Here is a 7,349-nt window from a genome sequence, read left to right on the forward strand (position 1 = left end):
CAAAAATTCTCCAATGAATTCAACAAATCAAATCAAACTCTCCAATGAGTCAAGCAATTTAATTTTCTAAGCATTGTCTTTATTTTTCCTAAGCACTATTTATTTACATTCCTTGTAAATACAAGCTTTCATTTCAATACACGCAATCAAAATTCTATATACATTTCAAGAAATCAAACTCTCTTTATAATTTCCTCTGCTCAAATTTTTTTCAATCGCACAACTGGTGAAGTGTATACCGTGGAACCAAATCCACAACTTAGAAGTTAGATCGAGCGCACTTTATTTTTCAGTAGGTGTACTCCACACACCTGGCATGCACATAATTAATTCACAACCCAAGTTGTCAATCAGCAGATTTGTTGCTCTTTTCTAAAAAAAAGAACCAATAATCTTTAGTGGCACGGCTAGTGGGACTATTTTTGTGCATTCCATTTTTCACTTGACTTTTGAGAGAACACCATGACTCGAAAAACTCGTCCTGTTATTGAAAACGAAACTATTGCCGGGTTTCTAGATTCGAATGGAGGACCTACGAGAGTAGGCTTTGGAAGCCCTGAATGAGGAACATCTCCTTATGAGGAAGGAGAAATCAACTCTCCTACTCAAAATCCCCCAAAAATTGCACTTACCTCCGACGACCTCAATAAACACTCAGGTAAAACACCTCTATTTCTGATGATGTTGTCATTAACTTTAGTTCTTCTAATGTGAAGGCAATTCTGGAAGCATAGAGGAATAATAGTCAGATGATGTCCCAATTACTACAAACCATGAAGTTAAGGTCACAGGAAAGAAGATTGATGTTGTGAACTAACTCATCAATCAATCTCCTACTGCCAAGTCTTCTGCTAAGGAGGGGAACGAATCTTCATCCAAGTGTGCCAAAGAACTCGGGGGCCAACCACCTCAAAGTCCCTTGGGGGCCACTGACAGTGGTCGTGCTCTTACTGAAGAGAGGTATCAACCACCACATCAAAAAGAGGAGCCAATGCACCACTGATCAAAGGCACCTGTCTAGGCCTATAGTAAATGTTGTTTTTGGGACCACTAGTCATATGAATCACCCAGGTGTTTATGAGGCTGAGGTTTCTCATGCTCCTCAGTCGTTGACAGGCATAGGAGGAAGCCAAGGAACTAAAGGGTTTGCCTTCAATGCAGCTCCCCAGAATACATACACTGGTGCACTATGGTGCCTCAAGCGGTAGGAACCATGTTCCTCAAATTCCCTAAGTCACCATGGATGTTTTGAGGGACGCTGTGCAGGAGCTGTATGGGCCTGGCCTCAGGCAGGTTGGCCACCTAGAGTTTGTGAAGCCTTATATAGAAACCATCAACACAAAGAACCCTTATCCCAAGGGGTACAGAATTCCAGACTTCACACTATTCTCTAGAGAAGATGGACAATTGACCATGGAGCATATAGCCAGATTCACCATCCAATATAGGGACTTGTGAATCTAGAGAATTTTGCTAACTATAAGTTTTGATTGTTTCCTTGATAGGTACAGCTTTCACCTAGTATTCAACACTTCCGAGGAACTCAATCAATTTATGGTATGAGATGGAGAGTCTCTTTCATACCAGTTCTTTAGATCTGAGATAGAGGTTTGTGTGGCCGAGTTATCCAAACTGACGCAAAGAAGTGGAGAGATGGCTGACTCATTTATTACAAGATTTAAGAAGCTGAGGAATAGGTGTAAGGCATTCTCACTAAACACGAGTTTGTCAATATGGCTTAGAGAGGCTTGGACTTCAAATTGAGGAAGAAATTCCAAGGGATGGAGTTTAGAGATTTCTATGAGCTGGCAACTAAGGTAACAGAATATGAAGAGCTGCTGAAAGAAGAATCATAGATGAAAAGAAGCTCATTAGGAACTTACTATCAAGAGCTTCATCAGAAATAATTGTGGCTCACTTGGTGAATGCAGGTTGCTTTGTGTGTCCAAACCTTAGAGCTCTAATAAAGACGGCTCCTCAGAAGAAGAAATCTAGTTCAGAGACTCAATTCACATTTGATGTTTCTAAGACTGATAAGATTTTTGATTTCTTACTGAAGGAAAAGTTTATATCTCTTCCATCTGGTCATAAGCTACCAACGGAAGAGGAGATGAAGGGAAAGCAATACTGTAAGTACTATGATTCCTGGAACCATAATACCAATAACTGTTGAAATTTCAAGAATGCTCTACAGGATCGCATTAACAGAGGAGTGTTGAGATTTCCTTACAAAGAGCATATATTTATTAATGAGGATCCTTTCCCACCTGTGGCATCTATCACGCTGTTGAAGTAGATCTGAGGAGTATCATTGATCAATTAAAGAAGCTGCAGGTTAATTCGAAGTCCTTGAAGACACCTAAAGAGTCACAACAATATTGACAATAGAAGTTTTCAGAGGGAGCTTGACCTATAAAACAACTAGAGTGTTTAATTAGTGAAGCTTCAAAGGATCCTAGCACATCTTCTGATAGCTCATCAGCTGTAAAGACCTCTGGAGTTGGTCCAACACCATCATTAGCCATCGTGCCTTACAAAAGGCGGAGGTGGGAGACTAATGTCTCAAAGCTCCATGACTATTAAGTCATATACTAATAAGGAGATGGTAGCAGTTATAGCTGCCATCTCAAAAGCTTATTTGCAGCAACTGTTTGACAGGTTAGCTATGGAAGAGTCGGAGGAAGTTGATGGGGCTGAAGTGATATTTGAAGAAGAGCTGGTAGATAATTTCAGGGAAGAAGTCCAGTTGTATGAGCTTAGCCCTGCATTACCAAAGTTGGATGACATTCTTACAGGAGTCTAGGATCCCTTGGAGGAAATCAACCTCAACACACCTGAGGATCCAAGATTAACATATGTTAGCAGCCTGTTAAAACTTAAGCTGAAACAAAAAATCACAACTATTTTTACTTACAAGGTCCTAGAGGAAATGTTGATTGGCTATCAAGTAGTACAGGAGAGTCGCACAAGAGAAATGTCAGTAGTCGTTTCCTCAAGGAGTACTATCCCACCAAGTGAGAAATGAAGGATCATCAGCAATGAATGTAGTGGGGCTGATCCCACGGTCCCATTAAGAAAGGTCACATGTAGCATGTAACACAATAATATAGGTAGGTGATATAGCTGATCTCATGACAATCATGAATAAATTAAATAGGCCTACTGGTCGTTTATGCCATAAATGTGTAAAGGCCAATTCACGGCTTTAAATATATTCACACAAATCCCAAAAGAAAAAGGGATAATCAAGGTTCGTATATTTGAACTGGTATCAGGTCCACTGGTGCTATGAAATAGTAAAGGAGTGTGCCTTATAGCTTTTTATCCAAGCATGTACCTGAGAAGAAGAATGTAGATCACTCGAAAAAAAGGAGTAAATCTCAGGTAATGGATCCTCAATCTCAATAATAACAACAAATAAAATTAGAAGAGGAGCCATTTGCAAAGCATAAGCAAGTGGATCCAACAAAGATAAGCAGGTGCGATAGAGAACATACCTGTGGAGAACAGATAGATGGAATATCTGAATCTTAATTAGTGAAAAAGAGGAGACTGCCGACGTATGAGTCATAGGAGTCGCCTTAATTTGAAAAAACATATCTGGAAATAGCTAATAGAGAGACTGTGGAACCAGTCGCAGATGTCCATGGAGAGAACATGATAGAAAGAAATGGTGCAAAGTTTAGCAGAGGAACTTACTTGAGGAGCTAGTGCATTAGCAAGGGCACCGCCCAAGGAGTTAGCAAATGAAGCAGTAGAACCTATTAGCTGAAAATTAAAGGTATATTATTTATATTCTATCTCAGAGGAACTAGTTTTTTCCCTTAGTCAGGATAGGAAATTGTTTTCACTGGTGCCAAAATCTAGAAAAAAATGTTGCTGGTGGAGTTGATATTGAAAATTTGGTGCCTATAGAATAATTTTTTATTGGTTCCATGGCTATGATTCTTCAAAAATTCATCAGAGACAAAACATAGGAACCAAATCATTAATTCTCATTTGACAAATTCACTGCCATCTAGAAAAAAATCCACTTATCTATTATACTTATTAAAAAAATGTATATTATTTTATATATATATATATAATTAAAAAAAGAAAGAAAGATAGAACTTACATGTTCAGAGGTGGAAAGTAACAAGGATGATGGCAATTAATTAATGGCCAACGACAAAAGATGAACTCCACAAGTATATAAATAAAAAAAAAAAAAAATCAATTTGTGTTTTGATGGTGGCGAATGAAAGAAAGTGGCGAAGCAGTGGATTATAATACCTTGGCCGATATTCATTCTGCAATTCTCAGTCTTAGGATTCTTTGTTGGTGACGGCACAGAATGCTGGAAGATAAGATGAATGGAGTGTTTTTTTTTTTTTTTTTTTTTTTTTGGGTAGTATTAATATTTAGGAGTCTGCAAAAAGTGTGATTGTGAAATTGTATTTTAATTTTTAATTTTTAAAATTTTAAATTATAAAATGGTTTGGATTTTCAAAAGAGGCTAACATATTAAGCATAATCTATGAGGCCAACTTGATATGGGGACAATTGTTGAACCCATTTTGTAAGTTTTTAAATTTAAGCTTTATATTTTGGATTTGGCTTGGATTTTATTGGGACCCAATTAATATTGTTAATTGATTAATTAATTAAAAGAAAGAGATAAAGAAGACGTGATCTGCAATTGAGCAAACACTCTTTATGCGGTTGTTCACGTACAGGGAGGTGGAACACTAAAGAAACTAATGGAAACGTGTGTCAGTAGATCTTTTTGCTAACCACCTGCGAAGCTTATAAAAGGAGCAAGGGAATCCTAACAAGAGGCAACTAAAAATTCTCCGACAAATTCAACAATCAAATTAAACTCTCTAACGAGTTAAGCAATTTAATTTTCTAAGCATTATTTTTATTTTTCCTGGGCACTGTTTATTTACATTCCTTGTAAATACAAGCTTTCATTTCAATACATGCAATCAAAATTCTATTAAAAATTAGGGTTAGTTTGGTCATTCTATTAAAAGTTAACAGAAAAATGTATATTTTTTGAACCGAGTGATCAAAGAATATGATGAAAGTGAATCTCAAGGATATTATAAATATTTATATAAATGTCAGGGACTACTTAAATAATTATGGCAAACCTCATAGACGAAATAATGAAAACTTATAAAGGATAATTTCGTCTTTTCCTTTCAAAATTAATGGAAAAAATGTGTTTTCTGGACGGAAAGACCAATTAATAAGACAAAAATAAACCTCAAAAATGTTATAAATATTTATATAAATATCGGAGACTACTTAACCTCAGAGGCGAAATAATTATTTTTCCTAATAATAAATCATCGCGAAGTGTAAAAGAGCCGCCATGAGCATCCATTTTGCTGTTATTGGGTGAAGTATGTATATAGCTGCGGGTTATTTGTTCTTAACACGACAAGTTTGGGTCCATCAGTAATATTATTATGGTTAATATGTATGAACAATATATTTTATATTAGAGGCACCATTTATGTTAATTGTCTAATCGTAATAGCATTAGGTAAACTATCCCTTTTATTTTTCGGTGAGATGGTCGCCAGCAAGACTTTCGATTTTTTTTTTCTTTTTTTTTTTAAATATTTACATTCTAAGTCAAGCAGTAAATATATATTAAATAAATTCAAATTCAAAATTTTTTCTTTAATATTTTATCCAAACAAAATTAGAATTGATAAATCATATAATATGAGTACTCGTAAAATTCTCATAAAAAGAATTGCGTTATTTCGAACTTTTGAGCAGGTGCAGACCCAAACTCTAAAATTTGTCGGCCGAAATAAATTTTTTAAAAGTTAAAGGACTAAAATAAAAAATATATATATACTAAATTATAAATCAAAATTTAAAAAAAAAAAATTCTGGAATTTGGAGGCACGGTCCCAAGTCCCTCCCCCCACCACAGGCATCCCAGTGAATCAAAAACAAATAACACAAATATAAAAAATTACTAATTTTTTTTCAAACAGAACGATAAAAAGAAAACATTTTGCAACTCTTTGTCTTTCACGAATTTTGTTATTTTAACTACTTTTCCCCTTTAACTTTGGTGCTTAAGGTTATCTATTTTAATTTAAATTCCTGACTTCCCTCTTGTACTAAGAAAGACATAAATGGCAGATTAAATTCAAACCACATTCTAAATGAATACAAAATGATGATTTGGCCAACAAAGTTTAGAAGAACACCAAGAGAAATTTCTTCTCTCTTTTTAATATTTTCAAAAAATATATTAGGATCGATTGTTTTGAATAGTTTGATCCATGAATACATCTATAAATCGCGTCCAAATAAATTTAATATAAAAATGTTAGAATATGATATTGATTAGAGTTAAAAAAGAAAAAGAAAGGTATATAAGTATCGAAGGACAATTACCCAAATAGCCAATTATAATCATTATGGTAAGTAGAATTCCAACAAGTTCAAATTATACTTCATTGAAATAAATCAAGTAATCTCATTTTTCATATCACTTCATTGAAAATCTTGTGCACAACTGTAAATCTTAGTGCACCCACCAATACCATCCCTGCATAAAATATTCCTTTTGACATTCAAATCCAAAAGATCTTACAACTAAAAAATAATATTCATTGTAAGGTAGGTTTACCAATTACAATCATCTTGGGAGTTTTCTAAACAGAAGTATCTGCCAAAAGATGGGTTTGAAGTTTGAACTTCAAAATGCTGATTTGACTGTTGATCAAACTTTGTTCATTCTGTTCGGTCGTTGACATTTGATACAACAAAATTGAGAATATTGACCAATTAAGCTCATATATCTCCTTTTTCTTTTCTTTTTTTTTTTCATATGGTATCAATTTGTACTCATATTTCTTCTATATACTTCTCCACAATAAAATTATAAAAAAAAAAAAAAAAAATTTGAAGACTGAAAAAAAAAAAAAAACGAGGATATATCTCTATACTTTGATACCAAAAATTAAAAGTTTGATCCATGAATCTAATTAATATTTTATTATTTAATTTTATATATAAAGGAGAATTATTATTTTTATTTTTTATCATTGACAGGAAGCTTCCTTAGAAGAAGGAGACTCTCTAACATTTCAATATTTGTTTTTAATTTAGCTGAGAAAATTTGTAGCTTTTAAAGAGAAAAGATGGCTTCTCTTTATCTAAATGATAATTGTGCATAAATTGGAAAAAGTTTATTGTAGTAGGTGGAAAATTTATGCTCTTTGGTTTGGACAACCAAAAATTAATCTGAGTTTAGTACTAAAAGGATTTTTTTCCTATCCCCATAAATCGGATGATACTATGTTACTTCCTATACTTGTTAGACTCACTTT

The 7,349-nt window shown here is 34.1% G+C and overlaps 1 pseudogene; it reads left to right on the forward strand.

Moving 5' to 3' along the window:
- Nucleotides 1-1,155: 1,155 nt before the first annotated feature.
- On the forward strand, nucleotides 1,156-7,008 carry LOC149498931 (uncharacterized; annotated as a pseudogene).
- The last annotated feature ends 341 nt before the right edge of the window (nucleotides 7,009-7,349 follow it).

This window comes from Jatropha curcas, chromosome 1 (genome assembly GCF_041381405.1).
Source record: "Jatropha curcas cultivar XTBG-Jc1 chromosome 1, XTBG_Jcur_1.0, whole genome shotgun sequence".
In the NCBI taxonomy this organism is placed as follows: Eukaryota; Viridiplantae; Streptophyta; class Magnoliopsida; order Malpighiales; family Euphorbiaceae; genus Jatropha; species Jatropha curcas.